Source organism: Lissotriton vulgaris, chromosome 6 (assembly GCF_964263255.1).
Source record: "Lissotriton vulgaris chromosome 6, aLisVul1.2, whole genome shotgun sequence".
Classification (NCBI taxonomy): Eukaryota; Metazoa; Chordata; class Amphibia; order Caudata; family Salamandridae; genus Lissotriton; species Lissotriton vulgaris.
Window position 1 is genome coordinate 436362864 of NC_141694.1, and position 14201 is coordinate 436377064.

The window sequence follows — 14201 nt, forward strand, 5'->3', positions numbered from 1 at the left end:
TGGGACCTTATACGTTTTTAGCCATGCAACAGGTGATGTTATTGCACCAAGGATATTATGCTGCATAACTAAATACTTATAAGTTCACAAAAGCGAGACCTATTGGCTATGCCAGTGCTTGTTAATAAAAGCTTTCTGTTTGACGGGGAATCAATGAAGCTTAAATAAGGCAAGAGAGAGATGCACATGTTTGTGCAGTTTTCAGATTAGTCTCGCTGCTGAGGCGCCGATAGAGTTAGGAGAACTTACGCATACACATGTCACAAAGGCCTCTCACATCATAGGTCATCAAGGACGGAAGGCTTTACATCTTCTGTATAATCTGGGCTCGGCGGAAGCCAGCCTTCAATGGATGAAGAAAGTTGGAAGAATAAAGGAACCTGCTTCGCTCCTGAGTAACAAAGCTTTCACATTTTTGGCTGCATAGGAGAAGTGAGCTGGGGCAAATTTTTTCCAGCAGGGTGGTATCATCGCACAGCTTTTTCAACGAGGGAGAAATCACTGTAGCTTTGAAACTGTCAGGGACAATGAACTGAGCAAGTGACTTATCCAAAAGGTCTTACAGCGGGATAGCCGTAATGAGAAACCTAGCTCGCATTGTGGTAGGGATGCAGGGATCCAGAGTTGATCCAGATTTCACCGTTTACATGTGAGAAATAAGAGTGTCCTGCTGGAAGGTTGGTAATTTAAATGCATCGATTGACAAAGGGCAGGGTGCGAGGGTAGTGCTAATAGAGTTTAACCCTACTCTGCGTGAAAAATGTTGATTACTCATTTGTTCAAGTTCTTTTCACTGGGGAGGGCTTCTTTGGCCTACTAGCTACGGGAAATGCAGACTATACCTTTCCTGAGTATTTCAGTTTTACGCTAAAGTGGTTCAGCAGATGCTGATGCTGCTGGACTTCAATGATTTCTATGTTTGGGAGGTTGCTGTCATGGCCATTCATTGACTCCATGCCAACCAGTCACTCAGTTTGCACGGTCTTTTTGTGTGTTATTATCTTCAAGTTGGTACTCCTACATTTCTTTAGAAAAGTGGTGTTTGGTAACTACTTGAAAGCAGTGTAGTTTGAAACATCGAGCTGTGTTCTGACAACTGAACCTTTCTGAATGTTTTGAGATTTCAGTCTTCAAATTAGTTTAGCAAAGACCTCTCTGAAGGTGAACCCCATTTGTTCTGGCCGCAGATTAAATTTAACGTTGGACTTAGGTGTGATTTTCGCCATGAAACTCCATGAATAGAAAGACACCAGTTGCTACTACTTGACTATAAATCTGGCTTTCAACTAGCTGGCATGAACGGTGACTCAGCTAACCTAGCTGAGTCACCGGTCATGCAAGCAGCCCGAAGCCACAGGTTACTGATCAACCTGGGCCCTTCTTTCTTTTTGAATACTACTATCATCTATTAAGAAATCTGAGAACCTATAGAGCCCAGCTTTCCTATTCACAGCCAGAAGAAATATAGCCGTTTTTACTGGTGCCCTCTCCCCTCCCGTCACTTTGGTCCTGATGAAGACCCCGCTCCCAAGCCGCAAAATTGGCTGTTCCTTCCAGGGGTCGAAACGTCAACACTTCTTTATCATTTTGTCAGACATATATCACAGAGAATTTATATCTGAAATTATGTTATGATTTGATAATTAATGCATCTGGCAGGAAACTGTCGGGATTGTTTGCTATTAATTTACTGATGTGTATTTATGCGCACTACTGTCCTTCCTCACAATCCTTCCCATGCACTTATCACCTCACCCCTCTGTGCACCTGTTCTTCTAAACATATTAATTTAGGATTTGTTTTGTACTTTATAAATTGATTAATTTCAATCGTGATGAAATAAAATCACATCCATTTTTGGAAAGACTTTATGGTGGTTCTTAACATTGTTTAGATACAACTGATTCATTCTTGCATTGATTTATCTGTTATAATTGTTCTCCACTGGGACATTTTCTCGGTGTAACACTTTAGTGTTAAGACTGCTACCTCTGTTCTAAGCCATGGGCGACACACTCCTCTTTAGATATGGCTAGTTGGGTGTCCTCTTTCTACCTGACTCGTCAGTCTCCCGTATGAGAATAAAAGCATATTTGTGTATTTTACTTGTACAGAGCCCTACCAGCCATAATACATGCATCTAAAAGGGGATGCACTGAAATTCGTAATAAGACTTTGGGAAGTGTGTTGCTGTTAACTATTTTTGAGTAGTTCTAACGCAATTAGTAGTAAAAACAAGTAGTAAATTGAGAGACCTCTGTCCCGTTATACCTACCCTCTGTCATCATACAATGGAGCCACTAGACCTAGGTCCATGCCCTCATTGTTCATTTAGAGGAAGATGCTTAGCGCCACCTGCCCTTAACCCTGAAGCGACTCTTGTTAAAGGGGGTCTCCTAATTTGTAGATCCATAAGCAAACACACTCTTCAGCTATGGGATCTCATATTGGAGGAGGACTTGCAGATACTGTTCTTAATGGAGACCTGGTTGGGAGAACACTCTGATCCAGACATAGTGAACACTATCCCACCAGGCTACACCCTCCACAGACTTGACAGGGTAAAAGGTAGGGGAGGCGGTATCGCCATCATCGTCAAACACCCGTTCGAGTGTGTCTTAAAGCTAGCAAAAATTGATGACAGCGAAGCAGGCGAATTCAGCATTAAAATGACTCAACATGAGAACATCTCGGGTTTCCTAATATATAGACCCCCTGGGTCCCTGGGCAACTTCCGTAGTAGCCTACTAGAGGGGGTTGCTCAGACCGCTATCAAACACAAAAAAGTTTTGGTGCTGGGCGACTTAAACTTACACCTAGAGGATCAAGGACAGAAGGAGGCAGAAGATGTTCGTCTGGTCCTACAAGAACTACAGCTTAACCTGCTAAGTGTCGCAGCCACACATCAAAGAGGTCACTGTTTGGACCCCATTTTTGCAAGCTGGGATATGATAAAAGTACTCACCCCTTGTCAGCTCCCGTGGACTGACCACTTCCTGGTCCCATTTCAGTGCTTTTACCACACTGCTAGGACCCTTGATAATGAGAAAGGAAACACTATGAAACGCAAATGGAGACAATACTCCAAAGAAAACTTTATAAACGCCATCCAGAAAGCACAATCCCTTCGGTCCACGGATAGTGACCAGGCGAACAAGGATTTTAATCTACTTGTAACCGCCACCTTAGATGAGCTAGCTCCCATGTGCAAGGGTAAAAATAAAGAGGGCAGACAACGCACTGCTCCATGGTTCACTACAGAACTACAGCAAATAAAATCGAACTGCAAAAAGCTTGAAAGGACCTGGAGAAGGAACCCGAGTGTACAAGCAAAAAACAATTATAGCTCAGCTCACCGGAGCGATCAGTACGCGGTGCGTAGAGCAAAAGCCAAATACTTTCAGACGCGTATTGAGGATGCTGAGAGCTCCTCGCGAGAACTGTTTAGGATTTATAAAGAAATATCTCTTGTTTCTAGCTCCAATACTCCTACTAAGACCTCCATGGAAGGATGCAATAAAATCGCAGACTTTTTTTCCAATAAAGTCAATAAGATCTATGCCTCCTTCTCCCAACAACCAGAAAAGGGTATAGACTTTGTAGCAGACAGTTCAATGACAGCCCCTAATTCCTCACTACGAAATTTCGATGTCCCTGTAGCTGACAAACTAATAAAGATCTGTCGAAGTGTGAAGTCTGGGTCACCTAATGATCCGGCCCCGGCCTGGGTATCCTCAGAGGGTCTAACAGCCCTGGAACCTCACATCAGACACGTCCTACAAACCTCCTTTTCCACTCAACAGGTCCCAATGGAGTGGAAAAAGGCCATAGTACTGCCAATAAGGAAAAAACCAACCGTAAGCCTGGAGGTACTGGAAAACCTCAGACCCATTTCCTTCTTGCCATACGTGGCGAAGGTGGCTGAGAAGGTGGTTAATGCTCAGCTCACAGAGCACCTGGAAAAATGGAATGTACTCCACCCCTCACAATCAGGATTCAGGGCGGGCTACTCCACGGAGACGGCCCTCCTAAGAGCTACTGAGACCTTAAGAGCAAGGGCAGATGCAGGTCATACCATGGCCTTGATTATGCTCGACCTAAGTGCGGCTTTTGACACCGTAGCACATTCCATCTTGCTACGGTGTCTGCAAGAAGCCGGGGTCGCTGGTCCTGCGCTTTGCTGGCTGCAATCGTTTTTGACGGAAAGATGCTTCCAGGTACAGCAAGGGACTTGCCGCTCAGTGGAGAAGTCACTAGACCAGGGAGTGCCTCAGGGCTCTGCTCTGAGTCCCACTCTTTTTAACCTATACATGGCCTCACTAGCAAAAGTTGTACATTCCTATGGGGTGGAATTGGTGTCGTACGCTGACGACACCCAGCTGCTTATTTCCCTATCGCAGAACACCTCCAACACCCCTCACAATTTTAAATCCTGTATGCAGGCTCTAGCAGAATGGATGGATGCCCACTGTTTAAAACTAAATGGCTCTAAAACAGAGGTGCTGGTGGTAGGGGGAAAAAGTGAAAACTGGTCGGATGAGTGGTGGCCTTCATGTTCTGGGCCCTACCCCAATACCATGTCAGGAGGCTAAGAATTTAGGGATCTGGATGAATCCTACTCTCTCATATGATGGCCACATCAGGCGTCTTGTGGGCAAATGTTTCGGAGTACTAAAGACTCTAAACAAGACCTTAGACCTCCTCCCCCTATCGGCCAGAAGGACACTAACGCAGGCACTGGTGACCTCGCGATTAGATTATGGCAACATCTTATTCCTTGGGGCTACCGATGGCAGCATAGGTCGCCTACAAGTTATACAGAACTCAGCCGCCAGACTGGTGCTAAGAAGACCCAGGAGAGCCAATTCGAAAATGGCGCTGGATGCGCTTCATTGGCTACCTGTGAAGAAGCGTGTGCGGTTTAAGTGCCTTCTCTTCTGTCACCGTATCGTCTGGGACAGGTCACCGACCTACCTAAAGGATTTAGTCACCAGATACGAACCAACTAGAACCCTCCGCTCGGAGGGCGCTGGACTGCTGACAGTCCCTAGGATAAAGAAGGCCAGAATGGGTGGACGCTCCTTTGCACTCCAAGCAGCTCAACAGTGGAATAAACTTCCCTCTGCACTGAGACTGGAGAGCTGTGAAACACGGTTTAGGGCTTTGCTTAAAACTCATTTATACTCTTCATAAATTCTGGTAGTTTGTCTGCTGATCCAGGGACAGTGTCAGCGCGGGGACACGCCGCAATGGCGTTACTGAGCGCTCTATAAACTCTTTATTATTATTATTATTAATAAAACGTGATTATGATTACACCCGTGGCTAGATTATTGATGCTTGATCCACACAAAGCATTTGGTTAACCCTCCCTATTAGGTTAGGTTAGGTGTAGTATCCTAATTTGCTTAAACTCCGATATTGAATTAAGTCACAATGATGATAGCATGAACTGAAAAATCTGCTGCGTAGCCTGGAGTGCCACACTTGTGAACATGACTAACCGTAGACTGAAGGTAGCACACATATCTGGATGTTAATGCATGGACCAAACTGTGAGGTTTGCTAACGGTGGCTGCAAGTTCTTAAACGCAGATTGGACTCACAAAATGATTGCAATACATGAGATATCCCCTGTTATCAGACATCTGTGCTTTACAGTAAACAAACACTCCATGGTTTTAGTTTCAAAATAAAGTAATTGCAGAGGGCTTGAAAATGTATTCATATTTTTATACTTTTAAGCAAAGATGTCCAAGCGATTTTCCTGCTCGAGTTGCAGCAGGAAATTGTTAAACTTACAATGGGTAAAACACAACCGAAACAATCCGTTATCTCTTGAATGTATTGCCTACCATGGCTTTAAATGCTGTGACTAAATAACACAATAGAACGCCTGGGGCTGAGTAAGATAGAGAAACGAGAACATGAAGAGAAAGAACCCAGGTGAGATGGGAGCTTCCTTTTAAAGGACGATTTCCCTCACTCATGTGGGTGGCATGCTTCATCATCAGGAGAGATGAGCACAGTGGGCGTTTTCAGAGGGATAATGAATACCCTGCAATGATCTGATGGTAGTGAGCACGTGACTAGGCATCAGGGTGCGAGGAGGTTCCTGGTGATGAAGCAGGCCACATATGGTGGGCGAGAGAAATCGTCCTTTAAAACGAATATCCCACCTCAGCAGGGTTATTTGGTTTCTTTTTTTCATTCTCTATCTTACTCAGACGTGTGTTATATAGTGTAGAAATGGAGAGTCAACTCCTACTAGTCTTTAAAACTCCCTCGGCCTTTTTTTGTGTTTCGATTAAATGCTGCGACACCAGATTTTGCACAAAAAAAACAATGTTAAATAATTGCGTTCCTAAACACCTTTCTAAGCCCTGGTGGCTACTATTTGCTTCAACCTTTTCAGCGTCGCCAATAGCGAAGGTGCGCTGAAAAAGTAACCGCACCATGATGGCTTTGTTGCAACTCTCATGAGGAAAATGTGACACTGGGGGATCAACAGCAAGATTGATCTCAGAGGAGGGAGGGGGAGGGGGGGTTAGGTAGCGCCTCCGTGTGCAACCAGTGTTCCTCTCCGTTCAAGGAAATACACATTGCTAACCAAGCCTTCAGCACGCAAAGCGTCCTGCTGCACATCTCATTAATAGTCCCAGACGAATCCTTCATTTGTCAGCCAGCTGGCTTCAATTTCACACCTTTTAATGATCTGCTCAAGGTACATGTTCTCTGGCTGCCTGAAATAGAATTAAATTGTTGTATTTCAATGAAGGGAATCTGCAAGGTCATTATGCGCTCTGTGCCTCGAAAATGTAACTGTAAGAAATAATGATGCAGGCCGCAATGGAGATGCGGGTATTCGCTCTCGTTCAGCTGGTAAGCCATGTTCAGCAGACGCTGATAAAAATAACATGAACGTCCCCCGCTTGACCTGTCCCAGGTGCCGTATGACCGTCATTTCCTTAGCAGTGGAGACAATTGACTTAGTGGAGATGTGTAATTACAGTGGATAATAGTGTTACCTGTGTGTTCCAGCTTTTCTGTGATTCAGACCACAAATGTCAAATATGCTTCTGTTAACACGAGTGCCGCATCTAGTAATCTCATTTCTCTGGTAGTTATTGTTTAATGGTACATAGAAAGAAAAACATGGGAAGAGGTAATCCATAATAGAACAAACATTGCATAAAAAAACTCAATGAAATATTTGTGGGATTGGATTACTTCATTTTTCTTGCAATAAGGTTAATTTTTCTTGCAATAAGGTTCAATGCCCTCACTTATTGGCCTTCACAAAACAGAACCTACATGAAAGAAATAAACATGGTAGAGAGTGGATGCGCGCGGTTAAGCACAAAAGTAGAATGGCCAGGGCATGGGCGAAATGGAAGGGATACACAAAAGAATGAAAGGCTTGCACTAAAGTTACTTCACCTTATTTGACTTAGGCTAGTGTACTAAATGGGCCTTAAATAGACTTTAGGACGGACTAAAACTAGGTAGGGATTAGAAGCCGGTACCGCACACTCAACTATTGCATTACTATTAAGTATAAGTACATGAAGGAAAAGAGAGAGTTTATATACCATTGCTCGGAATGCCTCAAAGGAAACTAGGGCTTTCTTGGGGCCGTATTTTTTTTTTCTTTTTTTTAAAATTATTTTTATTTGAATAACCAGCTCCATAACATTGCACATCAGTTAGCAACGGAAGTTCATTGACAATTATTAATGAAATCAACCACAGCTTCACTAAAAAGGATTAAACCCACCTACCACGACAGACCCTCCCAACAAACATTGACATAGCCCCATTGGATCCCCAATCTTGACTCATCACTGCAAACATATTAGAATCACCACCCCCAACCCACTCCCCCCTCTCCCCGTCAGTACCACACAGCGCCCTTCCTTAGTACAGCCACAACCCAAGGAATCCAGTGCAGGACATGTGCCATAGGACCGTATTGTTAAGTGCACAGACATAGAGTAAAAATGTCACACTGAACCCCCCTCAGGTCGGCACTTCACCCATCTGTGAATTCATCCATTCTCCCTGATACCGCCTCCAAGCCGCCCATATTTTCTCCCATTTCTTAGGGCAGCCTCGACTTTTGTAAATAACCTTTTCAGCCCGCTGGCACTAATCCAAATCTCGCTCCCACTCCTCCACCGTAGGCAAAAGATCACTTCCCCATAACCTCACGATATTTCTCTTGGCCACCATACTCTCTAGAGCTAACCACACTTTGTCCCATTTTGGCCAGATGATGCCACTGGTGACCCCTAAGACTTGCCATGTGGCCTCCAGCGGAGTTTCCGCTCCCACCACCTCCGACATGATGCCTGCCAATCTGGACCAATATGCCCTGATTCTGGCGCAATCCCACAATATGTGGAAGAAGGCCCCTTCCTCACCACACCCCCGTAAGCAAAAGCGTGAGTCTACATAACCTATTAGGTATTGCGTCGTTCGTGGGGTGTATGACCTATGCAGGATGCGCAGTTAGACGAGCCTGAACCTGTCATGAATCGCCACTTCTCAGGTACACTGCAGGGCCTCCCCCCAATCATCCTCCTCCAACAGCCCCAGATCTGACTCCCACTTTTCTCGCAGGGGCCCCAACGTGTCTGCAATGTTATTAATAAGCTTCCTGTATGTGAGGGAGATCGCTTTATCAATCGTAGGGTCCAGTAGTAGTCTATCCTCCAGCGGAGCATACTCAGGCAACCTCCTACCTTTGAGTCAGGTGTCGGTGTAGGGCCTAACTAAGTTGTTGGTAATGTAGGAATTCCCCATCTGGAATTCAGCCTGCAAGTCTGCAAATCCCACCATCTCCCCCGTTTCCAAATGCCCCCAGCACATCAATAACAATTAGACTCCACTGACGCAGATCCTGCAATTTCGCCACTGCCGGTAAGAAGGTTCCGGCCCACAGAGGAGTCTGTTCCGTAAGCTTTGCCTCCCATCCTAGCAATTTTTTCGCCAGTTTACACACTCCAACCACCGCTGCCGTTTGGGGAGGTAGAGGTCAGCCGCGCCTACCCCTAGTATATAGGGCCTCTTGGTAATTTCTCCACAGAAAAGTTAATTATTGCTATTTTAGTGCCATGTGCTTTTGAAAAGCATGCAAAAAGACCAATTGATGGACAGAATGCTGAAAAATGTCATACATACACCCCATTACAGAGATCTGCGCCTAAATCCATCTTTTTCTTACTCACCATGCCATTCCAGTTTGGACCCAGGCATATACAAATCAGTCTTGGCCCTGTGCCAATGGGAACAGTCCAGCCCGAACTGCTAGTCCAGGTCCCCCCTCGACTGGAAACAAGCATCCTAGGAACGGTTTCAGGCTTTCAGCCCTCATCAGCCAAGACTGCTTGACTCCAGTTCATGGAGATCACGGGACTCCCGTCTGAGCATACCCGTCCCACTCGGATTGACAATTGCAAAAAGAGCAATTGATGGACCGAATGCAGAACAATGTCATACATTCACCCTAGTACAGAGACCTGGGGATAAATTCATAGTTTTTTTGCTCACCATGCCGGTCCAGTTTGGACCCAGCCGTATGCAAATCAGTCTTGACCCTGTTACCGATGGGAACAGTCCAGCCTGAACTGCCAGGCCAGGTCCACCTGGTCTGGATTACAAGCAATGTAAGCATGATGTAATGTAGTTCCTATATTCTAAATAGACTTTGCGCATTGGAATAATATATCCTATAGATAAGAAGTAGGACTTAGGTCAGTAGGTCTCTCTCGAATATACTAAACTTAATTGTGAGTGCCAGCTAGCTCAGAGGTCACTAGAAACTTTCTCGAAATCACAAGAAGGGATTAGTTTCTGACAACCGCATAAACATGACAACTTTGTTTCCCTATGTCTGGAAAATACCTTCAGAGTTGTGGAAACAATAGATAAGTATTTCACGCAGTCAATCGTGCATGCTTCGTTTCTACAGAGTTGCAGAGAAATAGTGAGGCGGGCGTTTTCAATAAAAGGTTTATTGAACAGTCTTCTTTCTCATGGAAGAGAGGTGAACTGCTACAATCGTTAGACAAAATGCAAAGTATAATGCGTACAGCGAGGATAGTATTATAAAATAATTCTGTAATAGCATTGTATGGTTTCTAAGCCATATAAAAATACATACATAAATAACACAGGCTAAAATACTCAACTGGTGCTTTGAAAATACGCCTACCCCAATGTACCTAAACTAGGTCTAGTAAGAGGGAAGAAGTAAGTTTTGTTTAGCATAAGTGTTAGTTCTGCCAAGAATTGCCAAAGATTTCTCTAGGTTCTATTCCTCTCCATACCTTATAATGAAGGAGGTCTGGTATCTCGGTCTCGGACTCGATTTCCCAACACCCCGCAAGGGGAGTCAGATACACTAGAGCTGGATTTTTCAGCAGAGGAGAGCAGCTTCATCATCCGTGTGTCAGCTTGAGAGTCGGCTTCCTTCAGCACTTGCTGTAGCGAGCTGCGTCGGGCAAGTAGGTCGTCGACTGCACCGAACCACCGTACTTTGCTATAGCAAGGTAAGGTATATTTATACCTTGAAGGTGTTTAGGAATGCCATGTTTGACGTAAAGTCGGGCATATGAACGTCGTAAATGAACCCCTAAGGAATAGTTGTTCATTGTTTAGTAACTGAGGTCTTGGAGAAATCAATATTCAGGCTAGGGGGAAGTCCCTTCTGCTAAAGAGTCTGGTTTTCCTATAAATCGCTGCGACGTTGAAGAACGGATGGAAGTAGCCATGCCTGTGTTTGGGTAGCATGGGCTAAGCCTAAATAAGGGCTTGATTTCTATGCCTATAGAAGGGCAACATGGATTGTACCTATCTAAGGGCATGAATCTGGAAAATTCATTCGGAATCTAAAACGCCAGACAACAATGATCTCTGAATTCTGTAACATTTTTCTGCGGGCTACTAACTCTGTCAGAATTTCAGAACTTATTATTAAATCGATTTTAGTCACCCTCCCAGCACTCAAACATTTTTTATCCATAACACCTGTCATTGACTTTATATTATTACTGAGCCTCAGATCCAGTATAGTTAAGATTCCATTTAATGCATTTCCATTTATACCATGAATAAAATGAGCATTCAGGTCTCCTTCACCATCCATAAACCCACAAACTGTTTTCCCTAAAATGGGGCAGTTTCTAACGTTAAAATCTCCCAATAAAGTAAAGTTCACCGTTTGTTTGTGTTGGGAATAAACCTCATTGATATCCCGCTCCATATCATCTAAAACAGAATCCCTTTCCCCCTCCAAATTATTATTATTATAATTCCCAGTCCTCTCTCCCTTCAGATACCAAAATGTGGAAATAGGTTGACTCATTATGACATTTTGAGACATTACTGGCAAATGTATTTGCCAATAATGTTAAAACGCCTCCTCTTGCCCTTCCAGCTCTGGATAGCACTACTGAGGTATAGTAATCTCTGTACCCATCCAGGATGGTTAGGGTTACCTCCCATGTTTCCAGTAGGCATATAATATCGTATTTGGCCGTCATCTTTATCCAGTTTGTCGTCTCTCTTGCTGTTGAGACCAGCTACGTTCCAACTTATTAGCTTAATATTTCCTTGCCCTACTATCTCCTTGCGGTGTACCTCTTCTGACGCCGCAACATCACTCTCAGGCAATCACAGCTATCCAACCTTTGAAGCGGAGCATACCTTTCCCGAGTGGACATATCTATAATTTCTTCAAGGGAATTGTGTTAAAGGTCAGAGTTGGGATGTGGGCACATAGTCGCTGATAAGTGATTCACCCCTTCTACAATTCGAAACATATCCCAAGGGTTTATAAAAAAATAACCTAAAGGTAGAGCATATATCTGCAAGCCCTCTATTTGTATATTGTGTAATTTCCCCAACAAGTTCCTCATTATCCATGGGCAATCACAATTTAGAACAATGCAGTCTCCATCAATGGTTTTTAAAGCTTGTCCTACCCAACAAACCCTCCTTGCCATCAAAATATGATTGTGTAACAGCCTGCCCAATTACAAAGTTTTTGAAAATCAGGGACATGATTTGTTCACAAGTTGTTCAATAGTTTCTTGCTGTGCAGTCCTTAGCACTGGTACATTAACCAAAATTAACACATATTGACAAGTTGCAGGCGGGAGAGATGGTGTCTGTCCCCTTACACACTCCCCCTTGGGATTTTCTTCCCTCCTCCCTTGTGGGCATTCTACTTCCACACGCGACCATAGGGTGTAAATTTAGTGGTGATTGCGAATCCCTGGTTTATGATATCAGGGTTGAATTGCCATTGAGACTGTTAAAACTGGGTGCTGGGCGGCTGGGTGGTTACCACCCTTATCATGATTGTGTACTTCTCTTCTTTGGTGGGCTAGAAATTGAATGGACTTTTGCACCGGAGATTGCTGTTGTTGTACCGATTCATTTCTATGCCCCTCTCTTGTTGCCCTGGGTTGGTTCGAATTACCGCTGGTCGATCATCGCTGGATTCACCATGCTAGTAAGGGCATTTAACCCTTTTGGTGCTCAGGATGGCCAGGACCCATCCTGAGCCATAGTGCTCGTGTGCTTAGGACGGCTCCCGGACGTCCACGCATATGGCACCGGCAATCTCTGGAGCTGGGGAAGAGCTTCCCCAGCTCCTGAGGCTCTCCCCCCTGGATTCTGCTAAATGAATATCAGCGCACCCGTCGCTCTGATGTAATTTAATAGAAACCAAAACTGAAATGAGCCTTTAGGCTCATTTCAGTTTCCCTTTCTATGTGCTCAGGGGGCTATCTCAGCCCCCCCAACCTGTAGAAAGATGGAAGAGGTATCATTGGAAAGGGGGGACAGATGGGACAGTATTCCCCAATCTGCCCCCTCCAAGAGCGGTGGGGGGCAGAAAGCCTGCTAGGACCTAGGGTGTCTAGTTTTCAGAAATGTGTGTGTTTGGCAGATTTCCTTAGATGGCCGCCAGGCTCAGGGACAAAAACCCATGTGCCGAAAAACCAATGCGTTTTGTGATAGGTAATGTTGAAGTCTACTCAATATGTTTTGTGCCCTTGCCTGCAGCGGGCACTTGGCCTACCTACACAAGTGAGGTCTGATTTTTATCGGGAGACTTTGGAAAATTCTGGGTGCGTGGCATTTTGTGGATCCACACAGATTCTAAAACTTTCCATCCCCGAAATTTTGGGAAAAGATTTTTTTAATTTTTTTTTTCTCACAAAGTTTGAGGTATTCAAGGGATTCTTGGTAACAGTACCTGGTTAGAGCTACACAAGTCACCCCCTCCTGGACTCCTCTGGGTGTCTAGATTTAAAAAATGTATAGGTTTTGTAGGTTTACCTAGGTGCCAGCAGAGCTAGGGTTCGAAATCCACAGCTAGGCACTTTGCAAAAAAAGGGTCAGTTTTCACTTTTAAAATCTTGGCTCATAGCGCTCTGGCGCCTAAGGGCAGCATCCCCAGGCAAAGGCTGCTGGGGAGTGTGGTCCTTCTGCTCCCCAGCACTGTGCAGCACTCTTGGGCAAGGTAAGTCAAGGCTCCCGCACTGCAGGACGCCTGGAATGGGTTCATGGCGCTCTGGCGCCTAAGGGCAGCATCCCCAGGACTAGACTGCTGGGGAGTGTGGTCCTTCTGCTCCCTAGCGCTGTGCAACACTCCCGGGCACGGTAAGTTGAGGCTTCCATGTATGTATTGGGACTTATGTAGCAGAATCACTAGGCTGCAAGGGATAACTATGCTTGCGTTGAGGCTGGAGATTGATAAACCAAAAGTCAGAGTAATGTTAAGCTTCAACCATCATTACATTATTTTATGAACCACAGTGAGTGTGTAAACGGAACACTGCTTGGGAAATGTCATGATATTAAGGTTTCATCCACACATCTCGTTTATATTATACATATTCGAACCATTAAAAATAATTAAATGCAATGAGTGTTGAGGTGGAATGACAGGAACACGTTTTTAAAATATAACGGCTGTCCGGAATATGTAAACCCTAGAATGAAACCTGAGCTGTCTCTTTGACTCAAGATTTAGGGATTTAAAACCCAATTGAATACCCAGTACCGATTATTAGAATTTTAGAGGCTTTTGTGAATGCTACCTGAGTTGCTCAGTCAATTGGGAAAAAATACGGAAAGTACAAAATACCAATCTTCTAGCCATGCTTTACTGGATACATAATACTTGA

The 14201-nt window shown here is 44.5% G+C and overlaps 1 protein-coding gene across 1 annotated transcript in view; it reads left to right on the top strand.

Moving 5' to 3' along the window:
* Nucleotides 1-14201, top strand: part of PRIM2 (DNA primase subunit 2) — a 761949-nt gene that overhangs the window by 361550 nt on the left and 386198 nt on the right. The window lies entirely within an intron of this gene.